Below are 25,690 nucleotides of genomic sequence, written 5' to 3'. Positions count from 1 at the left end.
TTTTTTTCAAAATAAGCTTTCATAACTCCCGTGACCACTAATAGATTTCAGACCAGCAATATCAGAAAAGATATCAAATAATTTGTCCAAGATGGACCCTATTTATATAAAATAGTTAATAGAAATCATTTTTCATGGTCATAGTCAAAACTTTGTCCTCAGAAATCTTACCGCCAATGGATTTTAGACCTTAATTAATGGCAAAGGTGTGTTCAAATCACTTATCACATTTACAACAATTTTTTATTTTGTGTTTCATGCTTTTTGCCCTGATAGAGGTACATTGCAATCTCCAAGCCTCTATTCTGTTACTTACAATATTGATAGAACATTTGGAAATTTTTCCTCTAAGAATTGGTGGAGTTTTCTGTTTCTAAGATGACATGTGCCCTCAATCTTTTGTTTATTTCTGAATGATTTCAGAGCAAGAATAGTGGGAATTGTGATAATTTATTTCTCAGAATTGGAATCAATACAGAAGAAAGTGGAGCACAAGGCATTGTTCTAGTCTTCTTTGTGATTTTATTCCCTCAGAGCTTTGCAATGCAATCAAAGAGCCACAATTCCATTTCTCACAAAGATGCAGGACATCTTAAATTTTACCTGTCTTCAGTTAAAGACAAATGATAATGGCATAAATATTGTCATTACTGGAAGAAGCAACACACATGTGCAATTGGGACCACATCAGGTACCAATCAGACAGAAGGAAACACTTGGCTGCAATTATTATCTTTTGGTCCTCTGTTTTTGAATCTGTCTTAAAACAGCAATAAGGTTGTATTCCCATACCGGGAGTCGAACCCGGGCCGCCTGGGTGAAAACCAGGAATCCTAACCGCTAGACCATATGGGAAGATGTCGATTGCGTCCTTCACTGTTTCATATAATATAAAAAAAAACATTTCACTGACATTATTTTGTTAAACAAAAATAATCCCACCATTTCAAAAATGAAGTAAATAAAGCAGGAGCCTTGTTAGCGCAGTAGGTAGCGCGTCAGTCTCATAATCTGAAGGTCGTGAGTTCATTCCTCACACAGGGCATTTTTATTGATGTTTGTTTTGAGAGCATGGCATTGCAATCTAAGAGATGCAGCACTTTGTCTAACAAACTTGACTGCATTCAAATTTTACCTTTCTTGTTGAGTGGAGTATTCTGTTTTTTTTTTCAAAATAAGCTTTCATAACTCACCTGACCACTAATAGTTTTCAGACCAGCAATATCAGAAAAGATATCAAATAATTTGTCCAAGATGGACCCTATTTATATAAAATAGTTAATAGAAATCATTTTTCATGATCATAGTCAAAACTTTGTCCTCAGAAATCTTACCGCCAATGGATTTTAGACCTTAATTAATGGCAAAGGTGTGTTCAAATCACTTATCACATTTACAACAATTTTTTATTTTGTGTTTCATGCTTTTTGCCCTGATAGAGGTACATTGCAATCTCCAAGCCTCTATTCTGTTACTTACAATATTGATAGAACATTTGGAAATTTTTCCTCTAAGAATTGGTGGAGTTTTCTGTTTCTAAGATGACATGTGCCCTCAATCTTTTGTTTATTTCTGAATGATTTCAGAGCAAGAATAGTGGGAATTGTGATAATTTATTTCTCAGAATTGGAATCAATACAGAAGAAAGTGGAGCACAAGGCATTGTTCTAGTCTTCTTTGTGATTTTATTCCCTCAGAGCTTTGCAATGCAATCAAAGAGCCACAATTCCATTTCTCACAAAGATTCAGGACATCTTAAATTTTACCTGTCTTCAGTTAAAGACAAATGATAATGGCATAAATATTGTCATTACTGGAAGAAGCAACACACATGTGCAATTGGGACCACATCAGGTACCAATCAGACAGAAGGAAACACTTGGCTGCAATTATTATCTTTTGGTCCTCTGTTTTTGAATCTGTCTTAAAACAGCAATAAGGTTGTATTCCCATACCGGGAGTCGAACCCGGGCCGCCTGGGTGAAAACCAGGAATCCTAACCGCTAGACCATATGGGAAGATGTCGATTGCGTCCTTCACTGTTTCATATAATATAAAAAAAAACATTTCACTGACATTATTTTGTTAAACAAAAATAATCCCACCATTTCAAAAATGAAGTAAATAAAGCAGGAGCCTTGTTAGCGCAGTAGGTAGCGCGTCAGTCTCATAATCTGAAGGTCGTGAGTTCAATCCTCACACAGGGCATTTTTATTGATGTTTGTTTTGAGAGCATGGCATTGCAATCTAAGAGATGCAGCACTTTGTCTAACAAACTTGACTGCATTCAAATTTTACCTTTCTTGTTGAGTGGAGTATTCTGTTTTTTTTTTTTCAAAATAAGCTTTCATAACTCCCGTGACCACTAATAGATTTCAGACCAGCAATATCAGAAAAGATATCAAATAATTTGTCCAAGATGGACACTATTTATATAAAATAGTTAATAGAAATCATTTTTCATGGTCATAGTCAAAACTTTGTCCTCAGAAATCTTACCACCAATGGATTTTAGACCTTAATTAATGGCAAAGGTGTGTTCAAATCACTTATCACATTTACAACAATTTTTTATTTTGTGTTTCATGCTTTTTGCCCTGATAGAGGTACATTGCAATCTCCAAGCCTCTATTCTGTTACTTACAATATTGATAGAACATTTGGAAATTTTTCCTCTAAGAATTGGTGGAGTTTTCTGTTTCTAAGATGACATGTGCCCTCAATCTTTTGTTTATTTCTGAATGATTTCAGAGCAAGAATAGTGGGAATTGTGATAATTTATTTCTCAGAATTGGAATCAATACAGAAGAAAGTGGAGCACAAGGCATTGTTCTAGTCTTCTTTGTGATTTTATTCCCTCAGAGCTTTGCAATGCAATCAAAGAGCCACAATTCCATTTCTCACAAAGATTCAGGACATCTTAAATTTTACCTGTCTTCAGTTAAAGACAAATGATAATGGCATAAATATTGTCATAACTGGAAGAAGCAACACACATGTGCAATTGGGACCACATCAGGTACCAATCAGACAGAAGGAAACACATGGCTGCAATTATCTTTTGGTCCTCTGTTTTTGAATCTGTCTTAAAACAGCAATAAGGTTGCATTCCCACACCGGGAGTCAAACCAGGGCTGCCTGGGTGAAAACCAGGAATCCTAACCGCTAGACCATATGGGAAGACGTCGATTGCGTCCTTCACTGTTTCATATAATATAAAAAAAAAATTTAACTGACATTATTTTGTTAAACAAGAATAATCCCACCATCTCAAAAATGAAGTAAATAAGGCAGGAGCCTTGTAAGCGCAGTAGGTAGCGCGTCAGTCTCATAATCTGAAGGTCGTGAGTTCAATCCTCACACAGGGCATTTTTATTGATGTTTGTTTTGAGAGCATGGCATTGCAATCTAAGAGATGCAGCACTTTGTCTAACAAACTTGACTGCATTCAAATTTTACCTTTCTTGTTGAGTGGAGTATTCTGTTTTTTTTTTTTCAAAATAAGCTTTCATAACTCACGTGACCACTAATAGATTTCAGACCAGCAATATCAGAAAAGATATCAAATAATTTGTCCAAGATGGACCCTATTTATATAAAATAGTTAATAGAAATCATTTTTCATGGTCATAGTCAAAACTTTGTCCTCAGAAATCTTACCGCCAATGGATTTTAGACCTTAATTAATGGCAAAGGTGTGTTCAAATCACTTTTTTAATTTCAGAGCAAGAATAGTGGGAATTGTGATAATTTATTTCTCAGAATTTGAATCAATACAGAAGAAAGTGGAGCACAAGGCATTGTTCTAGTCTTCTTTGTGATTTTATTCCCTCAGAGCTTTGCAATGCAATCAAAGAGCCACAATTCCATTTCTCACAAAGATTCAGGACATCTTAAATTTTACCTGTCTTCAGTTAAAGACAAATGATAATGGCATAAATATTGTCATAACTGGAAGAAGCAACACACATGTGCAATTGGGACCACATCAGGTACCAATCAGACAGAAGGAAACACTTGGCTGCAATTATTATCTTTTGGTCCTCTGTTTTTGAATCTGTCTTAAAACAGCAATAAGGTTGTATTCCCATACCGGGAGTCGAACCCGGGCCGCCTGGGTGAAAACCAGGAATCCTAACCGCTAGACCATATGGGAAGATGTCGATTGCGTCCTTCACTGTTTCATATAATATAAAAAAAAACATTTCACTGACATTATTTTGTTAAACAAAAATAATCCCACCATGTCAAAAATGAAGTAAATAAGGCAGGAGCCTTGTTAGCGCAGTAGGTAGCGCGTCAGTCTCATAATCTGAAGGTCGTGAATTCAATCCTCACACAGGGCATTTTTATTGATGTTTGTTTTGAGACCATGGCATTGCAATCTAAGAGATGCAGCACTTTGTCTAACAAACTTGACTGCATTCAAATTTTACCTTTCTTGTTGAGTGGAGTATTCTGTTTTTTTTTTTTCAAAATAATCTTTCATAACTCACGTGACCACTAATAGATTTCAGACCAGCAATATCAGAAAAGATATCAAATAATTTGTCCAAGATGGACCCTATTTATATAAAATAGTTAATAGAAATCATTTTTCATGGTCATAGTCAAAACTTTGTCCTCAGAAATCTTACCACCAATGGATTTTAGACCTTAATTAATGGCAAAGGTGTGTTCAAATCACTTATCACATTTACAACAATTTTTTATTTTGTGTTTCATGCTTTTTGCCCTGATAGAGGTACATTGCAATCTCCAAGCCTCTATTCTGTTACTTACAATATTGATAGAACATTTGGAAATTTTTCCTCTAAGAATTGGTGGAGTTTTCTGTTTCTAAGATGACATGTGCCCTCAATCTTTTGTTTATTTCTGAATGATTTCAGAGCAAGAATAGTGGGAATTGTGATAATTTAATTCTCAGAATTGGAATCAATACAGAAGAAAGTGGAGCACAAGGCATTGTTCTAGTCTTCTTTGTGATTTTATTCCCTCAGAGCTTTGCAATGCAATCAAAGAGCCACAATTCCATTTCTCACAAAGATTCAGGACATCTTAAATTTTACCTGTCTTCAGTTAAAGACAAATGATAATGGCATAAATATTGTCATAACTGGAAGAAGCAACACACATGTGCAATTGGGACCACATCAGGTACCAATCAGACAGAAGGAAACACATGGCTGCAATTATCTTTTGGTCCTCTGTTTTTGAATCTGTCTTAAAACAGCAATAAGGTTGCATTCCCACACCGGGAGTCAAACCAGGGCTGCCTGGGTGAAAACCAGGAATCCTAACCGCTAGACCATATGGGAAGACGTCGATTGCGTCCTTCACTGTTTCATATAATATAAAAAAAAAATGTAACTGACATTATTTTGTTAAACAAAAATAATCCCACCATCTCAAAAATGAAGTAAATAAGGCAGGAGCCTTGTAAGCGCAGTAGGTAGCGCGTCAGTCTCATAATCTGAAGGTCGTGAGTTCAATCCTCACACAGGGCATTTTTATTGATGTTTGTTTTGAGAGCATGGCATTGCAATCTAAGAGATGCAGCACTTTGTCTAACAAACTTGACTGCATTCAAATTTTACCTTTCTTGTTGAGTGGACTATTCTGTTTTTTTTTTTCAAAATAAGCTTTCATAACTCACGTGACCACTAATAGATTTCAGACCAGCAATATCAGAAAAGATATCAAATAATTTGTCCAAGATGGACCCTATTTATATAAAATAGTTAATAGAAATCATTTTTCATGGTCATAGTCAAAACTTTGTCCTCAGAAATCTTACCGCCAATGGATTTTAGACCTTAATTAATGGCAAAGGTGTGTTCAAATCACTTTTTTAATTTCAGAGCAAGAATAGTGGGAATTGTGATAATTTATTTCTCAGAATTGGAATCAATACAGAAGAAAGTGGAGCACAAGGCATTGTTCTAGTCTTCTTTGTGATTTTATTCCCTCAGAGCTTTGCAATGCAATCAAAGAGCCACAATTCCATTTCTCACAAAGATTCAGGACATCTTAAATTTTACCTGTCTTCAGTTAAAGACAAATGATAATGGCATAAATATTGTCATAACTGGAAGAAGCAACACACATGTGCAATTGGGACCACATCAGGTACCAATCAGACAGAAGGAAACACTTGGCTGCAATTATTATCTTTTGGTCCTCTGTTTTTGAATCTGTCTTAAAACAGCAATAAGGTTGGATTCCCATACCGGGAGTCGAACCCGGGCCGCCTGGGTGAAAACCAGGAATCCTAACCGCTAGACCATATGGGAAGATGTCGATTGCGTCCTTCACTGTTTCATATAATATAAAAAAAAAATTTAACTGACATTATTTTGTTAAACAAAAATAATCCCACCATTTCAAAAATGAAGTAAATAAGGCAGGAGCCTTGTAAGCGCAGTAGGTAGCGCGTCAGTCTCATAATCTGAAGGTCGTGAGTTCAATCCTCACACAGGGCATTTTTATTGATGTTTGTTTTGAGAGCATGGCATTGCAATCTAAGAGATGCAGCACTTTGTCTAACAAACTTGACTGCATTCAAATTTTACCTTTCTTGTTGAGTGGAGTATTCTGTTTTTTTTTTCAAAATAAGCTTTCATAACTCACCTGACCACTAATAGTTTTCAGACCAGCAATATCAGAAAAGATATCAAATAATTTGTCCAAGATGGACCCTATTTATATAAAATAGTTAATAGAAATCATTTTTCATGATCATAGTCAAAACTTTGTCCTCAGAAATCTTACCGCCAATGGATTTTAGACCTTAATTAATGGCAAAGGTGTGTTCAAATCACTTATCACATTTACAACAATTTTTTATTTTGTGTTTCATGCTTTTTGCCCTGATAGAGGTACATTGCAATCTCTAAGCCTCTATTCTGTTACTTACAATATTGATAGAACATTTGGAAATTTTTCCTCTAAGAATTGGTGGAGTTTTCTGTTTCTAAGATGACATGTGCCCTCAATCTTTTGTTTATTTCTGAATGATTTCAGAGCAAGAATAGTGGGAATTGTGATAATTTATTTCTCAGAATTGGAATCAATACAGAAGAAAGTGGAGCACAAGGCATTGTTCTAGTCTTCTTTGTGATTTTATTCCCTCAGAGCTTTGCAATGCAATCAAAGAGCCACAATTCCATTTCTCACAAAGATTCAGGACATCTTAAATTTTACCTGTCTTCAGTTAAAGACAAATGATAATGGCATAAATATTGTCATAACTGGAAGAAGCAACACACATGTGCAATTGGGACCACATCAGGTACCAATCAGACAGAAGGAAACACTTGGCTGCAATTATTATCTTTTGGTCCTCTGTTTTTGAATCTGTCTTAAAACAGCAATAAGGTTGCATTCCCACACCGGGAGTCAAACCAGGGCTGCCTGGGTGAAAACCAGGAATCCTAACCGCTAGACCATATGGGAAGACGTCGATTGCGTCCTTCACTGTTTCATATAATATAAAAAAAAAATTTAACTGACATTATTTTGTTAAACAAAAATAATCCCACCGTTTCAAAAATGAAGTAAATAAAGCAGGAGCCTTGTTAGCGCAGTAGGTAGCGCGTCAGTCTCATAATCTGAAGGTCGTGAGTTCAATCCTCACACAGGGCATTTTTATTGATGTTTGTTTTGAGAGCATGGCATTGCAATCTAAGAGATGCAGCACTTTGTCTAACAAACTTGACTGCATTCAAATTTTACCTTTCTTGTTGAGTGGAGTATTCTGTTTTTTTTTTTTCAAAATAAGCTTTCATAACTCACGTGACCACTAATAGATTTCAGACCAGCAATATCAGAAAAGATATCAAATAATTTGTCCAAGATGGACCCTATTTATATAAAATAGTTAATAGAAATCATTTTTCATGGTCATAGTCAAAACTTTGTCCTCAGAAATCTTACCGCCAATGGATTTTAGACCTTAATTAATGGCAAAGGTGTGTTCAAATCACTTATCACATTTACAACAATTTTTTATTTTGTGTTTCATGCTTTTTGCCCTGATAGAGGTACATTGCAATCTCCAAGCCTCTATTCTGTTACTTACAATATTGATAGAACATTTGGAAATTTTTCCTCTAAGAATTGGTGGAGTTTTCTGTTTCTAAGATGACATGTGCCCTCAATCTTTTGCTTATTTCTGAATGATTTCAGAGCAAGAATAGTGGGAATTGTGATAATTTATTTCTCAGAATTGGAATCAATACAGAAGAAAGTGGAGCACAAGGCATTGTTCTAGTCTTCTTTGTGATTTTATTCCCTCAGAGCTTTGCAATGCAATCAAAGAGCCACAATTCCATTTCTCAAAAAGATTCAGGACATCTTAAATTTTACCTGTCTTCAGTTAAAGACAAATGATAATGGCATAAATATTGTCATAACTGGAAGAAGCAACACACATGTGCAATTGGGACCACATCAGGTACCAATCAGACAGAAGGAAACACTTGGCTGCAATTATTATCTTTTGGTCCTCTGTTTTTGAATCTGTCTTAAAACAGCAATAAGGTTGTATTCCCATACCGGTAGTCGAACCCAGGCCGCCTGGGTGAAAACCAGGAATCCTAACCGCTAGACCATATGGGAAGATGTCGATTGCATCCTTCACTGTTTCATATAATATAAAAAAAAACATTTCACTGACATTATTTTGTTAGACAATCCTCACACAGGGCATTTTTATTGATGTTTGTTTTGAGAGCATGGCATTGCAATCTAAGAGATGCAGCACTTTGTCTAACAAACTTGACTGCATTCAAATTTTACCTTTCTTGTTGAGTGGAGTATTCTGTTTTTTTTTTCAAAATAAGCTTTCATAACTCACCTGACCACTAATAGTTTTCAGACCAGCAATATCAGAAAAGATATCAAATAATTTGTCCAAGATGGACCCTATTTATATAAAATAGTTAATAGAAATCATTTTTCATGATCATAGTCAAAACTTTGTCCTCAGAAATCTTACCGCCAATGGATTTTAGACCTTAATTAATGGCAAAGGTGTGTTCAAATCACTTATCACATTTACAACAATTTTTTATTTTGTGTTTCATGCTTTTTGCCCTGATAGAGGTACATTGCAATCTCTAAGCCTCTATTCTGTTACTTACAATATTGATAGAACATTTGGAAATTTTTCCTCTAAGAATTGGTGGAGTTTTCTGTTTCTAAGATGACATGTGCCCTCAATCTTTTGTTTATTTCTGAATGATTTCAGAGCAAGAATAGTGGGAATTGTGATAATTTATTTCTCAGAATTGGAATCAATACAGAAGAAAGTGGAGCACAAGGCATTGTTCTAGTCTTCTTTGTGATTTTATTCCCTCAGAGCTTTGCAATGCAATCAAAGAGCCACAATTCCATTTCTCACAAAGATTCAGGACATCTTAAATTTTACCTGTCTTCAGTTAAAGACAAATGATAATGGCATAAATATTGTCATAACTGGAAGAAGCAACACACATGTGCAATTGGGACCACATCAGGTACCAATCAGACAGAAGGAAACACTTGGCTGCAATTATTATCTTTTGGTCCTCTGTTTTTGAATCTGTCTTAAAACAGCAATAAGGTTGCATTCCCACACCGGGAGTCAAACCAGGGCTGCCTGGGTGAAAACCAGGAATCCTAACCGCTAGACCATATGGGAAGACGTCGATTGCGTCCTTCACTGTTTCATATAATATAAAAAAAAAATTTAACTGACATTATTTTGTTAAACAAAAATAATCCCACCGTTTCAAAAATGAAGTAAATAAAGCAGGAGCCTTGTTAGCGCAGTAGGTAGCGCGTCAGTCTCATAATCTGAAGGTCGTGAGTTCAATCCTCACACAGGGCATTTTTATTGATGTTTGTTTTGAGAGCATGGCATTGCAATCTAAGAGATGCAGCTCTTTGTCTAACAAACTTGACTGCATTCAAATTTTACCTTTCTTGTTGAGTGGAGTATTCTGTTTTTTTTTCAAGATAAGCTTTCATAATTCACCTGACCACTAATAGATTTCAGACCAGCAATATCAGAAAAGATATCAAATAATTTGTCCAAGATGGACCCTATTTATATAAAATAGTTAATAGAAATAATTTTTTATGATCATAGTCAAAACTTTGTCCTCAGAAATCTTACCGCCAATGGATTTTAGACCTTAATTAATGGCAAAGGTGTGTTCAAATCACTTATCACATTTACAACAATTTTTTATTTTGTGTTTCATGCTTTTTGCCCTGATAGAGGTACATTGCAATCTCCAAGCCTCTATTCTGTTACTTACAATATTGATAGAAAATTTTGAATTTTTTCCTCTAAGAATTGGTGGAGTTTTCTGTTTCTAAGATGACATGTGCCCTCAATCTTTTGTTTATTTCTGAATGATTTCAGAGCAAGAATAGTGGGAATTGTGATAATTTATTTCTCAGAATTTGAATCAATACAGAAGAAAGGGGAGCATAAGGCATTGTTCTAGTCTTCTTTGTGATTTTATTCCCTCAGAGCTTTGCAATGCAATCAAAGAGCCACAATTCCATTTCTCACAAAGATTCAGGACATCTTAAATTTTACCTGTCTTCAGTTAAAGACAAATGATAATGGCATAAATATTGTCATAACTGGAAGAAGCAACACACATGTGCAATTGGGACCACATCAGGTACCAATCAGACAGAAGGAAACACTTGGCTGCAATTATTATCTTTTGGTCCTCTGTTTTTGAATCTGTCTTAAAACAGCAATAAGGTTGCATTCCCATACCGGGAGTCGAAGCCGGGCCGCCTGGGTGAAAACCAGGAATCCTAACCGCTAGAGTATATGTGAAGATGTTGAGTGTGCCCTTCACTGTTTCATATAATATAAAAAAAAACATTTCACTGACATTATTTTGTTAAACAAAAATAATCTCACCATTTCAAAAATGAAGTAAATAAGGCAGGAGCCTTGTTAGCGCAGTAGGTATCGCGTCAGTCTCATAATCTGTTTTGAGAGCATGGCATTGCAATCTAAGAGATGCAGCTCTTTGTCTAACAAACTTGACTGCATTCAAATTTTACCTTTCTTGTTGAGTGGAGTATTCTGTTTTTTTTTCAAGATAAGCTTTCATAATTCACCTGACCACTAATAGATTTCAGACCAGCAAAATCAGAAAAGATATCAAATAATTTGTCCAAGATGGACCCTATTTATATAAAATAGTTAATAGAAATCATTTTTCATGATCATAGTCAAAACTTTGCCCTCAGAAATCTTACCGCCAATGGATTTTAGACCTTAATTAATGGCAAAGGTGTGTTCAAATCACTTATCACATTTACAACAATTTATTGCAATCTCCAAGATTCTATTCTGTTACTTACAATATTGATAGAACATTTGGAAATTTTTCCTCTAAGAATTGGTGGAGTTTTCTGTTTCTAAGATGACATGTGCCCTCAATCTTTTGTTTATTTCTGAATGATTTCAGAGCAAGAATAGTGGGAATTGTGATAATTTATTTCTCAGAATTGGAATCAATACAGAAGAAAGGGGAGCATAAGGCATTGTTCTAGTCTTCTTTGTGATTTTATTCCCTCAGAGCTTTGCAATGCAATCAAAGAGCCACAATTCCATTTCTCACAAAGATTCAGGACATCTTAAATTTTACCTGTCTTCAGTTAAAGACAAATGATAATGGCATAAATATTGTCATAACTGGAAGAAGCAACACACATGTGCAATTGGGACCACATCAGGTACCAATCAGACAGAAGGAAACACTTGGCTGCAATTATTATCTTTTGGTCCTGTTTTTGAATCTGTCTTAAAACAGCAATAAGCTTGCATTCCCACACCGGGAGTCGAACCCGGGCCGCCTGGGTGAAACCAGGAATCCTAACCGCTAGACCATATGGGAAGATGTCGAGTGCGCCCTTCACTGTTTCATATAATATAAAAAAAACATTTCACTGACGTTAAACAAAAATAATCTCACCATTTCAAAAATGAAGTAAATAAGGCAGGAGCCTTGTTAGCGCAGTAGGTATCGCGACAGTCTCATAATCTGTTTTGAGAGCATGGCATTGCAATCTAAGAGATGCAGCTCTTTGTCTAACAAACTTGACTGCATTCAAATTTTACCTTTCTTGTTGAGTGGAGTATTCTGTTTTTTTTTCAAGATAAGCTTTCATAATTCACCTGACCACTAATAGATTTCAGACCAGCAATATCAGAAAAGATATCAAATAATTTGTCCAAGATGGACCCTATTTATATAAAATAGTTAATAGAAATAATTTTTTATGATCATAGTCAAAACTTTGTCCTCAGAAATCTTACCGCCAATGGATTTTAGACCTTAATTAATGGCAAAGGTGTGTTCAAATCACTTATCACATTTACAACAATTTTTTATTTTGTGTTTCATGCTTTTTGCCCTGATAGAGGTACATTGCAATCTCCAAGCCTCTATTCTGTTACTTACAATATTGATAGAAAATTTTGAATTTTTTCCTCTAAGAATTGGTGGAGTTTTCTGTTTCTAAGATGACATGTGCCCTCAATCTTTTGTTTATTTCTGAATGATTTCAGAGCAAGAATAGTGGGAATTGTGATAATTTATTTCTCAGAATTTGAATCAATACAGAAGAAAGGGGAGCATAAGGCATTGTTCTAGTCTTCTTTGTGATTTTATTCCCTCAGAGCTTTGCAATGCAATCAAAGAGCCACAATTCCATTTCTCACAAAGATTCAGGACATCTTAAATTTTACCTGTCTTCAGTTAAAGACAAATGATAATGGCATAAATATTGTCATAACTGGAAGAAGCAACACACATGTGCAATTGGGACCACATCAGGTACCAATCAGACAGAAGGAAACACTTGGCTGCAATTATTATCTTTTGGTCCTCTGTTTTTGAATCTGTCTTAAAACAGCAATAAGGTTGCATTCCCATACCGGGAGTCGAAGCCGGGCCGCCTGGGTGAAAACCAGGAATCCTAACCGCTAGACCATATGGGAAGATGTCGATTGCGTCCTTCACTGTTTCATATAATATAAAAAAAAAATTTAACTGACATTATTTTGTTAAACAAAAATAATCCCACCATTTCAAAAATGAAGTAAATAAGGCAGGAGCCTTGTAAGCGCAGTAGGTAGCGCGTCAGTCTCATAATCTGAAGGTCGTGAGTTCAATCCTCACACAGGGCATTTTTATTGATGTTTGTTTTGAGAGCATGGCATTGCAATCTAAGAGATGCAGCACTTTGTCTAACAAACTTGACTGCATTCAAATTTTACCTTTCTTGTTGAGTGGAGTATTCTGTTTTTTTTTTTTCAAAATAAGCTTTCATAACTCACGTGACCACTAATAGATTTCAGACCAGCAATATCAGAAAAGATATCAAATAATTTGTCCAAGATGGACCCTATTTATATAAAATAGTTAATAGAAATCATTTTTCATGGTCATAGTCAAAACTTTGTCCTCAGAAATCTTACCGCCAATGGATTTTAGACCTTAATTAATGGCAAAGGTGTGTTCAAATCACTTATCACATTTACAACAATTTTTTATTTTGTGTTTCATGCTTTTTGCCCTGATAGAGGTACATTGCAATCTCCAAGCCTCTATTCTGTTACTTACAATATTGATAGAACATTTGGAAATTTTTCCTCTAAGAATTGGTGGAGTTTTCTGTTTCTAAGATGACATGTGCCCTCAATCTTTTGCTTATTTCTGAATGATTTCAGAGCAAGAATAGTGGGAATTGTGATAATTTATTTCTCAGAATTGGAATCAATACAGAAGAAAGTGGAGCACAAGGCATTGTTCTAGTCTTCTTTGTGATTTTATTCCCTCAGAGCTTTGCAATGCAATCAAAGAGCCACAATTCCATTTCTCACAAAGATTCAGGACATCTTAAATTTTACCTGTCTTCAGTTAAAGACAAATGATAATGGCATAAATATTGTCATAACTGGAAGAAGCAACACACATGTGCAATTGGGACCACATCAGGTACCAATCAGACAGAAGGAAACACTTGGCTGCAATTATTATCTTTTGGTCCTCTGTTTTTGAATCTGTCTTAAAACAGCAATAAGGTTGTATTCCCATACCGGTAGTCGAACCCAGGCCGCCTGGGTGAAAACCAGGAATCCTAACTGCTAGACCATATGGGAAGATGTCGATTGCATCCTTCACTGTTTCATATAATATAAAAAAAAACATTTCACTGACATTATTTTGTTAGACAATCCTCACACAGGGCATTTTTATTGATGTTTGTTTTGAGAGCATGGCATTGCAATCTAAGAGATGCAGCACTTTGTCTAACAAACTTGACTGCATTCAAATTTTACCTTTCTTGTTGAGTGGAGTATTCTGTTTTTTTTTTCAAAATAAGCTTTCATAACTCACCTGACCACTAATAGTTTTCAGACCAGCAATATCAGAAAAGATATCAAATAATTTGTCCAAGATGGACCCTATTTATATAAAATAGTTAATAGAAATCATTTTTCATGATCATAGTCAAAACTTTGTCCTCAGAAATCTTACCGCCAATGGATTTTAGACCTTAATTAATGGCAAAGGTGTGTTCAAATCACTTATCACATTTACAACAATTTTTTATTTTGTGTTTCATGCTTTTTGCCCTGATAGAGGTACATTGCAATCTCTAAGCCTCTATTCTGTTACTTACAATATTGATAGAACATTTGGAAATTTTTCCTCTAAGAATTGGTGGAGTTTTCTGTTTCTAAGATGACATGTGCCCTCAATCTTTTGTTTATTTCTGAATGATTTCAGAGCAAGAATAGTGGGAATTGTGATAATTTATTTCTCAGAATTGGAATCAATACAGAAGAAAGTGGAGCACAAGGCATTGTTCTAGTCTTCTTTGTGATTTTATTCCCTCAGAGCTTTGCAATGCAATCAAAGAGCCACAATTCCATTTCTCACAAAGATTCAGGACATCTTAAATTTTACCTGTCTTCAGTTAAAGACAAATGATAATGGCATAAATATTGTCATAACTGGAAGAAGCAACACACATGTGCAATTGGGACCACATCAGGTACCAATCAGACAGAAGGAAACACTTGGCTGCAATTATTATCTTTTGGTCCTCTGTTTTTGAATCTGTCTTAAAACAGCAATAAGGTTGCATTCCCACACCGGGAGTCAAACCAGGGCTGCCTGGGTGAAAACCAGGAATCCTAACCGCTAGACCATATGGGAAGACGTCGATTGCGTCCTTCACTGTTTCATATAATATAAAAAAAAAATTTAACTGACATTATTTTGTTAAACAAAAATAATCCCACCGTTTCAAAAATGAAGTAAATAAAGCAGGAGCCTTGTTAGCGCAGTAGGTAGCGCGTCAGTCTCATAATCTGAAGGTCGTGAGTTCAATCCTCACACAGGGCATTTTTATTGATGTTTGTTTTGAGAGCATGGCATTGCAATCTAAGAGATGCAGCACTTTGTCTAACAAACTTGACTGCATTCAAATTTTACCTTTCTTGTTGAGTGGAGTATTCTGTTTTTTTTTTTTCAAAATAAGCTTTCATAACTCACGTGACCACTAATAGATTTCAGACCAGCAATATCAGAAAAGATATCAAATAATTTGTCCAAGATGGACCCTATTTATATAAAATAGTTAATAGAAATCATTTTTCATGGTCATAGTCAAAACTTTGTCCTCAGAAATCTTACCGCCAATGGATTTTAGACCTTAATTAATGGCAAAGGTGTGTTCAAATCACTTATCACATTTACAACAATTTTTTATTTTGTGTTTCATGCTTTTTGCCCTGATAGAGGTACATTGCAATCTCCAAGCCTCTATTCTGTTACTTACAATATTGATAGAACATTTGGAAATTTTTCCTCTAAGAATTGGTGGAGTTTTCTGTTTCTAAGATGACATGTGCCCTCAATCTTTTGCTTATTTCTGAATGATTTCAGAGCAAGAATAGTGGGAATTGTGATAATTTATTTCTCAGAATTGGAATCAATACAGAAGAAAGTGGAGCACAAGGCATTGTTCTAGTCTTCTTTGTGATTTTATTCCCTCAGAGCTTTGCAATGCAATCAAAGAGCCACAATTCCATTTCTCACAAAGATTCAGGACATCTTAAATTTTACCTGTCTTCAGTTAAAGACAAATGATAATGGCATAAATATTGTCATAACTGGAAGAAGCAACACACATGTGCAATTGGGACCACATCAGGTACCAATCAGACAGAAGGAAACACTTGGCTGCAATTATTATCTTTTGGTCCTCTGTTTTTGAATCTGTCTTAAAACAGCAATAAGGTTGTATTCCCATACCGGTAGTCGAACCCAGGCCGCCTGGGTGAAAACCAGGAATCCTAACCGCTAGACCATATGGGAAGATGTCGATTGCATCCTTCACTGTTTCATATAATATAAAAAAAAACATTTCACTGACATTATTTTGTTAGACAATCCTCACACAGGGCATTTTTATTGATGTTTGTTTTGAGAGCATGGCATTGCAATCTAAGAGATGCAGCACTTTGTCTAACAAACTTGACTGCATTCAAATTTTACCTTTCTTGTTGAGTGGAGTATTCTGTTTTTTTTTTCAAAATAAGCTTTCATAACTCACCTGACCACTAATAGTTTTCAGACCAGCAATATCAGAAAAGATATCAAATAATTTGTCCAAGATGGACCCTATTTATATAAAATAGTTAATAGAAATCATTTTTCATGATCATAGTCAAAACTTTGTCCTCAGAAATCTTACCGCCAATGGATTTTAGACCTTAATTAATGGCAAAGGTGTGTTCAAATCACTTATCACATTTACAACAATTTTTTATTTTGTGTTTCATGCTTTTTGCCCTGATAGAGGTACATTGCAATCTCTAAGCCTCTATTCTGTTACTTACAATATTGATAGAACATTTGGAAATTTTTCCTCTAAGAATTGGTGGAGTTTTCTGTTTCTAAGATGACATGTGCCCTCAATCTTTTGTTTATTTCTGAATGATTTCAGAGCAAGAATAGTGGGAATTGTGATAATTTATTTCTCAGAATTGGAATCAATACAGAAGAAAGTGGAGCACAAGGCATTGTTCTAGTCTTCTTTGTGATTTTATTCCCTCAGAGCTTTGCAATGCAATCAAAGAGCCACAATTCCATTTCTCACAAAGATTCAGGACATCTTAAATTTTACCTGTCTTCAGTTAAAGACAAATGATAATGGCATAAATATTGTCATAACTGGAAGAAGCAACACACATGTGCAATTGGGACCACATCAGGTACCAATCAGACAGAAGGAAACACTTGGCTGCAATTATTATCTTTTGGTCCTCTGTTTTTGAATCTGTCTTAAAACAGCAATAAGGTTGCATTCCCACACCGGGAGTCAAACCAGGGCTGCCTGGGTGAAAACCAGGAATCCTAACCGCTAGACCATATGGGAAGACGTCGATTGCGTCCTTCACTGTTTCATATAATATAAAAAAAAAATTTAACTGACATTATTTTGTTAAACAAAAATAATCCCACCGTTTCAAAAATGAAGTAAATAAAGCAGGAGCCTTGTTAGCGCAGTAGGTAGCGCGTCAGTCTCATAATCTGAAGGTCGTGAGTTCAATCCTCACACAGGGCATTTTTATTGATGTTTGTTTTGAGAGCATGGCATTGCAATCTAAGAGATGCAGCTCTTTGTCTAACAAACTTGACTGCATTCAAATTTTACCTTTCTTGTTGAGTGGAGTATTCTGTTTTTTTTTCAAGATAAGCTTTCATAATTCACCTGACCACTAATAGATTTCAGACCAGCAATATCAGAAAAGATATCAAATAATTTGTCCAAGATGGACCCTATTTATATAAAATAGTTAATAGAAATAATTTTTTATGATCATAGTCAAAACTTTGTCCTCAGAAATCTTACCGCCAATGGATTTTAGACCTTAATTAATGGCAAAGGTGTGTTCAAATCACTTATCACATTTACAACAATTTTTTATTTTGTGTTTCATGCTTTTTGCCCTGATAGAGGTACATTGCAATCTCCAAGCCTCTATTCTGTTACTTACAATATTGATAGAAAATTTTGAATTTTTTCCTCTAAGAATTGGTGGAGTTTTCTGTTTCTAAGATGACATGTGCCCTCAATCTTTTGTTTATTTCTGAATGATTTCAGAGCAAGAATAGTGGGAATTGTGATAATTTATTTCTCAGAATTTGAATCAATACAGAAGAAAGGGGAGCATAAGGCATTGTTCTAGTCTTCTTTGTGATTTTATTCCCTCAGAGCTTTGCAATGCAATCAAAGAGCCACAATTCCATTTCTCACAAAGATTCAGGACATCTTAAATTTTACCTGTCTTCAGTTAAAGACAAATGATAATGGCATAAATATTGTCATAACTGGAAGAAGCAACACACATGTGCAATTGGGACCACATCAGGTACCAATCAGACAGAAGGAAACACTTGGCTGCAATTATTATCTTTTGGTCCTCTGTTTTTGAATCTGTCTTAAAACAGCAATAAGGTTGCATTCCCATACCGGGAGTCGAAGCCGGGCCGCCTGGGTGAAAACCAGGAATCCTAACCGCTAGAGTATATGTGAAGATGTTGAGTGTGCCCTTCACTGTTTCATATAATATAAAAAAAACATTTCACTGACATTATTTTGTTAAACAAAAATAATCTCACCATTTCAAAAATGAAGTAAATAAGGCAGGAGCCTTGTTAGCGCAGTAGGTATCGCGTCAGTCTCATAATCTGTTTTGAGAGCATGGCATTGCAATCTAAGAGATGCAGCTCTTTGTCTAACAAACTTGACTGCATTCAAATTTTACCTTTCTTGTTGAGTGGAGTATTCTGTTTTTTTTTCAAGATAAGCTTTCATAATTCACCTGACCACTAATAGATTTCAGACCAGCAAAATCAGAAAAGATATCAAATAATTTGTCCAAGATGGACCCTATTTATATAAAATAGTTAATAGAAATCATTTTTCATGATCATAGTCAAAACTTTGCCCTCAGAAATCTTACCGCCAATGGATTTTAGACCTTAATTAATGGCAAAGGTGTGTTCAAATCACTTATCACATTTACAACAATTTTTTGCAATCTCCAAACCTCTATTCTGTTACTTACAATATTGATAGAACATTTGGAAATTTTTCCTCTAAGAATTGGTGGAGTTTTCTGTTTCTAAGATGACATGTGCCCTCAATCTTTTGTTTATTTCTGAATGATTTCAGAGCAAGAATAGTGGGAATTGTGATAATTTATTTCTCAGAATTGGAATCAATACAGAAGAAAGGGGAGCATAAGGCATTGTTCTAGTCTTCTTTGTGATTTTATTCCCTCAGAGCTTTGCAATGCAATCAAAGAGCCACAATTCCATTTCTCACAAAGATTCAGGACATCTTAAATTTTACCTGTCTTCAGTTAAAGACAAATGATAATGGCATAAATATTGTCATAACTGGAAGAAGCAACACACATGTGCAATTGGGACCACATCAGGTACCAATCAGACAGAAGGAAACACTTGGCTGCAATTATTATCTTTTGGTCCTGTTTTTGAATCTGTCTTAAAACAGCAATAAGCTTGCATTCCCACACCGGGAGTCGAACCCGGGCCGCCTGGGTGAAACCAGGAATCCTAACCGCTAGACCATATGGGAAGATGTCGAGTGCGCCCTTCACTGTTTCATATAATATAAAAAAAACATTTCACTGACGTTAAACAAAAATAATCTCACCATTTCAAAAATGAAGTAAATAAGGCAGGAGCCTTGTTAGCGCAGTAGGTATCGCGACAGTCTCATAATCTGTTTTGAGAGCATGGCATTGCAATCTAAGAGATGCAGCTCTTTGTCTAACAAACTTGACTGCATTCAAATTTTACCTTTCTTGTTGAGTGGAGTATTCTGTTTTTTTTTCAAGATAAGCTTTCATAATTCACCTGACCACTAATAGATTTCAGACCAGCAATATCAGAAAAGATATCAAATAATTTGTCCAAGATGGACCCTATTTATATAAAATAGTTAATAGAAATAATTTTTTATGATCATAGTCAAAACTTTGTCCTCAGAAATCTTACCGCCAATGGATTTTAGACCTTAATTAATGGCAAAGGTGTGTTCAAATCACTTATCACATTTACAACAATTTTTTATTTTGTGTTTCATGCTTTTTGCCCTGATAGAGGTACATTGCAATCTCCAAGCCTCTATTCTGTTACTTACAATATTGATAGAAAATTTTGAATTTTTTCCTCTAAGAATTGGTGGAGTTTTCTGTTTCTAAGATGACATGTGCCCTCAATCTTTTGTTTATTTCTGAATGATTTCAGAGCAAGAATAGTGGGAATTGTGATAATTTATTTCTCAGAATTTGAATCAATACAGAAGAAAGGGGAGCATAAGGCATTGTTCTAGTCTTCTTTGTGATTTTATTCCCTCAGAGCTTTGCAATGCAATCAAAGAGCCACAATTCCATTTCTCACAAAGATTCAGGACATCTTAAATTTTACCTGTCTTCAGTTAAAGACAAATGATAATGGCATAAATATTGTCATAACTGGAAGAAGCAACACACATGTGCAATTGGGACCACATCAGGTACCAATCAGACAGAAGGAAACACTTGGCTGCAATTATTATCTTTTGGTCCTCTGTTTTTGAATCTGTCTTAAAACAGCAATAAGGTTGCATTCCCATACCGGGAGTCGAAGCCGGGCCGCCTGGGTGAAAACCAGGAATCCTAACCGCTAGAGTATATGTGAAGATGTTGAGTGTGCCCTTCACTGTTTCATATAATATAAAAAAAACATTTCACTGACATTATTTTGTTAAACAAAAATAATCTCACCATTTCAAAAATGAAGTAAATAAGGCAGGAGCCTTGTTAGCGCAGTAGGTATCGCGTCAGTCTCATAATCTGTTTTGAGAGCATGGCATTGCAATCTAAGAGATGCAGCTCTTTGTCTAACAAACTTGACTGCATTCAAATTTTACCTTTCTTGTTGAGTGGAGTATTCTGTTTTTTTTTCAAGATAAGCTTTCATAATTCACCTGACCACTAATAGATTTCAGACCAGCAAAATCAGAAAAGATATCAAATAATTTGTCCAAGATGGACCCTATTTATATAAAATAGTTAATAGAAATCATTTTTCATGATCATAGTCAAAACTTTGCCCTCAGAAATCTTACCGCCAATGGATTTTAGACCTTAATTAATGGCAAAGGTGTGTTCAAATCACTTATCACATTTACAACAATTTATTGCAATCTCCAAGATTCTATTCTGTTACTTACAATATTGATAGAACATTTGGAAATTTTTCCTCTAAGAATTGGTGGAGTTTTCTGTTTCTAAGATGACATGTGCCCTCAATCTTTTGTTTATTTCTGAATGATTTCAGAGCAAGAATAGTGGGAATTGTGATAATTTATTTCTCAGAATTGGAATCAATACAGAAGAAAGGGGAGCATAAGGCATTGTTCTAGTCTTCTTTGTGATTTTATTCCCTCAGAGCTTTGCAATGCAATCAAAGAGCCACAATTCCATTTCTCACAAAGATTCAGGACATCTTAAATTTTACCTGTCTTCAGTTAAAGACAAATGATAATGGCATAAATATTGTCATAACTGGAAGAAGCAACACACATGTGCAATTGGGACCACATCAGGTACCAATCAGACAGAAGGAAACACTTGGCTGCAATTATTATCTTTTGGTCCTGTTTTTGAATCTGTCTTAAAACAGCAATAAGCTTGCATTCCCACACCGGGAGTCGAACCCGGGCCGCCTGGGTGAAACCAGGAATCCTAACCGCTAGACCATATGGGAAGATGTCGAGTGCGCCCTTCACTGTTTCATATAATATAAAAAAAACATTTCACTGACGTTAAACAAAAATAATCTCACCATTTCAAAAATGAAGTAAATAAGGCAGGAGCCTTGTTAGCGCAGTAGGTATCGCGACAGTCTCATAATCTGTTTTGAGAGCATGGCATTGCAATCTAAGAGATGCAGCTCTTTGTCTAACAAACTTGACTGCATTCAAATTTTACCTTTCTTGTTGAGTGGAGTATTCTGTTTTTTTTTCAAGATAAGCTTTCATAATTCACCTGACCACTAATAGATTTCAGACCAGCAATATCAGAAAAGATATCAAATAATTTGTCCAAGATGGACCCTATTTATATAAAATAGTTAATAGAAATAATTTTTTATGATCATAGTCAAAACTTTGTCCTCAGAAATCTTACCGCCAATGGATTTTAGACCTTAATTAATGGCAAAGGTGTGTTCAAATCACTTATCACATTTACAACAATTTTTTATTTTGTGTTTCATGCTTTTTGCCCTGATAGAGGTACATTGCAATCTCCAAGCCTCTATTCTGTTACTTACAATATTGATAGAAAATTTTGAATTTTTTCCTCTAAGAATTGGTGGAGTTTTCTGTTTCTAAGATGACATGTGCCCTCAATCTTTTGTTTATTTCTGAATGATTTCAGAGCAAGAATAGTGGGAATTGTGATAATTTATTTCTCAGAATTTGAATCAATACAGAAGAAAGGGGAGCATAAGGCATTGTTCTAGTCTTCTTTGTGATTTTATTCCCTCAGAGCTTTGCAATGCAATCAAAGAGCCACAATTCCATTTCTCACAAAGATTCAGGACATCTTAAATTTTACCTGTCTTCAGTTAAAGACAAATGATAATGGCATAAATATTGTCATAACTGGAAGAAGCAACACACATGTGCAATTGGGACCACATCAGGTACCAATCAGACAGAAGGAAACACTTGGCTGCAATTATTATCTTTTGGTCCTCTGTTTTTGAATCTGTCTTAAAACAGCAATAAGGTTGCATTCCCATACCGGGAGTCGAAGCCGGGCCGCCTGGGTGAAAACCAGGAATCCTAACCGCTAGAGTATATGTGAAGATGTTGAGTGTGCCCATCACTGTTTCATATAATATAAAAAAAACATTTCACTGACATTATTTTGTTAAACAAAAATAATCTCACCATTTCAAAAATGAAGTAAATAAGGCAGGAGCCTTGTTAGTGCAGTAGGTATCGCGTCAGTCTCATAATCTGTTTTGAGAGCATGGCATTGCAATCTAAGAGATGCAGCTCTTTGTCTAACAAACTTGACTGCATTCAAATTTTACCTTTCTTGTTGAGTGGAGTATTCTGTTTTTTTTTCAAGATAAGCTTTCATAATTCACCTGACCACTAATAGATTTCAGACCAGCAAAATCAGAAAAGATATCAAATAATTTGTCCAAGATGGACCCTATTTATATAAAATAGTTAATAGAAATCATTTTTCATGATCATAGTCAAAACTTTGCCCTCAGAAATCTTACCGCCAATGGATTTTAGACCTTAATTAATGGCAAAGGTGTGTTCAAATCACTTATCACATTTACAACAATTTTTTGCAATCTCCAAACCTCTATTCTGTTACTTACAATATTGATAGAACATTTGGAAATTTTTCCTCTAAGAATTGGTGGAGTTTTCTGTTTCTAAGATGACATGTGCCCTCAATCTTTTGTTTATTTCTGAATGATTTCAGAGCAAGAATAGTGGGAATTGTGATAATTTATTTCTCAGAATTGGAATCAATACAGAAGAAAGGGGAGCATAAGGCATTGTTCTAGTCTTCTTTGTGATTTTATTCCCTCAGAGCTTTGCAATGCAATCAAAGAGCCACAATTCCATTTCTCACAAAGATTCAGGACATCTTAAATTTTACCTGTCTTCAGTTAAAGACAAATGATAATGGCATAAATATTGTCATAACTGGAAGAAGCAACACACATGTGCAATTGGGACCACATCAGGTACCAATCAGACAGAAGGAAACACTTGGCTGCAATTATTATCTTTTGGTCCTCTGTTTTTGAATCTGTCTTAAAACAGCAATAAGGTTGCATTCCCATACCGGGAGTCGAAGCTGGGCCGCCTGGGTGAAAACCAGGAATCCTAACCGCTAGAGTATATGTGAAGATGTTGAGTGTGCCCTTCACTGTTTCATATAATATAAAAAAAACATTTCACTGACATTATTTTGTTAAACAAAAATAATCTCACCATTTCAAAAATGAAGTAAATAAGGCAGGAGCCTTGTTAGCGCAGTAGGTATCGCGTCAGTCTCATAATCTGTTTTGAGAGCATGGCATTGCAATCTAAGAGATGCAGCTCTTTGTCTAACAAACTTGACTGCATTCAAATTTTACCTTTCTTGTTGAGTGGAGTATTCTGTTTTTTTTTCAAGATAAGCTTTCATAATTCACCTGACCACTAATAGATTTCAGACCAGCAAAATCAGAAAAGATATCAAATAATTTGTCCAAGATGGACCCTATTTATATAAAATAGTTAATAGAAATCATTTTTCATGATCATAGTCAAAACTTTGTCCTCAGAAATCTTACCGCCAATGGATTTTAGACCTTAATTAATGGCAAAGGTGTGTTCAAATCACTTATCACATTTACAACAATTTTTTGCAATCTCCAAACCTCTATTCTGTTACTTACAATATTGATAGAACATTTGGAAATTTTTCCTCTAAGAATTGGTGGAGTTTTCTGTTTCTAAGATGACATGTGCCCTCAATCTTTTGTTTATTTCTGAATGATTTCAGAGCAAGAATAGTGGGAATTGTGATAATTTATTTCTCAGAATTGGAATCAATACAGAAGAAAGGGGAGCATAAGGCATTGTTCTAGTCTTCTTTGTGATTTTATTCCCTCAGAGCTTTGCAATGCAATCAAAGAGCCACAATTCCATTTCTCACAAAGATTCAGGACATCTTAAATTTTACCTGTCTTCAGTTAAAGACAAATGATAATGGCATAAATATTGTCATAACTGGAAGAAGCAACACACATGTGCAATTGGGACCACATCAGGTACCAATCAGACAGAAGGAAACACTTGGCTGCAATTATTATCTTTTGGTCCTCTGTTTTTGAATCTGTCTTAAAACAGCAATAAGGTTGCATTCCCATACCGGGAGTCGAAGCCGGGCCGCCTGGGTGAAAACCAGGAATCCTAACCGCTAGAGTATATGTGAAGATGTTGAGTGTGCCCATCACTGTTTCATATAATATAAAAAAAACATTTCACTGACATTATTTTGTTAAACAAAAATAATCTCACCATTTCAAAAATGAAGTAAATAAGGCAGGAGCCTTGTTAGTGCAGTAGGTATCGCGTCAGTCTCATAATCTGTTTTGAGAGCATGGCATTGCAATCTAAGAGATGCAGCTCTTTGTCTAACAAACTTGACTGCATTCAAATTTTACCTTTCTTGTTGAGTGGAGTATTCTGTTTTTTTTTCAAGATAAGCTTTCATAATTCACCTGACCACTAATAGATTTCAGACCAGCAAAATCAGAAAAGATATCAAATAATTTGTCCAAGATGGACCCTATTTATATAAAATAGTTAATAGAAATCATTTTTCATGATCATAGTCAAAACTTTGCCCTCAGAAATCTTACCGCCAATGGATTTTAGACCTTAATTAATGGCAAAGGTGTGTTCAAATCACTTATCACATTTACAACAATTTTTTGCAATCTCCAAACCTCTATTCTGTTACTTACAATATTGATAGAACATT

The 25,690-nt window shown here is 35.2% G+C and overlaps 18 non-coding genes across 18 annotated transcripts; 11 read left to right on the top strand and 7 right to left on the bottom strand.

Annotated features, from left to right (window-relative positions):
* Positions 1-783: 783 nt before the first annotated feature.
* Positions 784-855, bottom strand: TRNAE-UUC (transfer RNA glutamic acid (anticodon UUC)). Its single transcript has one exon. It is a non-coding gene; the product is annotated as a tRNA-Glu (tRNA).
* Positions 856-972: 117 nt separating this feature from the next.
* TRNAM-CAU (transfer RNA methionine (anticodon CAU)) lies at positions 973-1,045 on the top strand. Its single transcript has one exon. It is a non-coding gene; the product is annotated as a tRNA-Met (tRNA).
* Positions 1,046-1,946: 901 nt separating this feature from the next.
* TRNAE-UUC (transfer RNA glutamic acid (anticodon UUC)) lies at positions 1,947-2,018 on the bottom strand. The gene has a single exon. It is a non-coding gene; the product is annotated as a tRNA-Glu (tRNA).
* Positions 2,019-2,135: 117 nt separating this feature from the next.
* On the top strand, positions 2,136-2,208 carry TRNAM-CAU (transfer RNA methionine (anticodon CAU)). The gene has a single exon. It is a non-coding gene; the product is annotated as a tRNA-Met (tRNA).
* Positions 2,209-3,296: 1,088 nt separating this feature from the next.
* On the top strand, positions 3,297-3,369 carry TRNAM-CAU (transfer RNA methionine (anticodon CAU)). Its single transcript has one exon. It is a non-coding gene; the product is annotated as a tRNA-Met (tRNA).
* Positions 3,370-4,084: 715 nt separating this feature from the next.
* On the bottom strand, positions 4,085-4,156 carry TRNAE-UUC (transfer RNA glutamic acid (anticodon UUC)). Its single transcript has one exon. It is a non-coding gene; the product is annotated as a tRNA-Glu (tRNA).
* A 117-nt stretch (positions 4,157-4,273) lies between these two features.
* Positions 4,274-4,346, top strand: TRNAM-CAU (transfer RNA methionine (anticodon CAU)). The gene has a single exon. It is a non-coding gene; the product is annotated as a tRNA-Met (tRNA).
* A 1,088-nt stretch (positions 4,347-5,434) lies between these two features.
* Positions 5,435-5,507, top strand: TRNAM-CAU (transfer RNA methionine (anticodon CAU)). Its single transcript has one exon. It is a non-coding gene; the product is annotated as a tRNA-Met (tRNA).
* A 714-nt stretch (positions 5,508-6,221) lies between these two features.
* On the bottom strand, positions 6,222-6,293 carry TRNAE-UUC (transfer RNA glutamic acid (anticodon UUC)). Its single transcript has one exon. It is a non-coding gene; the product is annotated as a tRNA-Glu (tRNA).
* Positions 6,294-6,409: 116 nt separating this feature from the next.
* TRNAM-CAU (transfer RNA methionine (anticodon CAU)) lies at positions 6,410-6,482 on the top strand. The gene has a single exon. It is a non-coding gene; the product is annotated as a tRNA-Met (tRNA).
* A 1,089-nt stretch (positions 6,483-7,571) lies between these two features.
* Positions 7,572-7,644, top strand: TRNAM-CAU (transfer RNA methionine (anticodon CAU)). The gene has a single exon. It is a non-coding gene; the product is annotated as a tRNA-Met (tRNA).
* Positions 7,645-8,547: 903 nt separating this feature from the next.
* TRNAE-UUC (transfer RNA glutamic acid (anticodon UUC)) lies at positions 8,548-8,619 on the bottom strand. Its single transcript has one exon. It is a non-coding gene; the product is annotated as a tRNA-Glu (tRNA).
* Positions 8,620-9,798: 1,179 nt separating this feature from the next.
* On the top strand, positions 9,799-9,871 carry TRNAM-CAU (transfer RNA methionine (anticodon CAU)). The gene has a single exon. It is a non-coding gene; the product is annotated as a tRNA-Met (tRNA).
* A 3,078-nt stretch (positions 9,872-12,949) lies between these two features.
* Positions 12,950-13,021, bottom strand: TRNAE-UUC (transfer RNA glutamic acid (anticodon UUC)). The gene has a single exon. It is a non-coding gene; the product is annotated as a tRNA-Glu (tRNA).
* A 116-nt stretch (positions 13,022-13,137) lies between these two features.
* Positions 13,138-13,210, top strand: TRNAM-CAU (transfer RNA methionine (anticodon CAU)). Its single transcript has one exon. It is a non-coding gene; the product is annotated as a tRNA-Met (tRNA).
* A 2,154-nt stretch (positions 13,211-15,364) lies between these two features.
* TRNAM-CAU (transfer RNA methionine (anticodon CAU)) lies at positions 15,365-15,437 on the top strand. Its single transcript has one exon. It is a non-coding gene; the product is annotated as a tRNA-Met (tRNA).
* Positions 15,438-16,340: 903 nt separating this feature from the next.
* On the bottom strand, positions 16,341-16,412 carry TRNAE-UUC (transfer RNA glutamic acid (anticodon UUC)). Its single transcript has one exon. It is a non-coding gene; the product is annotated as a tRNA-Glu (tRNA).
* A 1,179-nt stretch (positions 16,413-17,591) lies between these two features.
* On the top strand, positions 17,592-17,664 carry TRNAM-CAU (transfer RNA methionine (anticodon CAU)). The gene has a single exon. It is a non-coding gene; the product is annotated as a tRNA-Met (tRNA).
* The last annotated feature ends 8,026 nt before the right edge of the window (positions 17,665-25,690 follow it).

This window comes from Taudactylus pleione, unplaced genomic scaffold (assembly GCF_031769625.1).
Source record: "Taudactylus pleione unplaced genomic scaffold, aTauple2 ptg000248l, whole genome shotgun sequence".
Classification (NCBI taxonomy): Eukaryota; Metazoa; Chordata; class Amphibia; order Anura; family Myobatrachidae; genus Taudactylus; species Taudactylus pleione.
The sequence above is the reverse complement of the archived record's forward strand: the minus strand, read 5'-3'. Positions and strand labels throughout refer to the sequence as shown.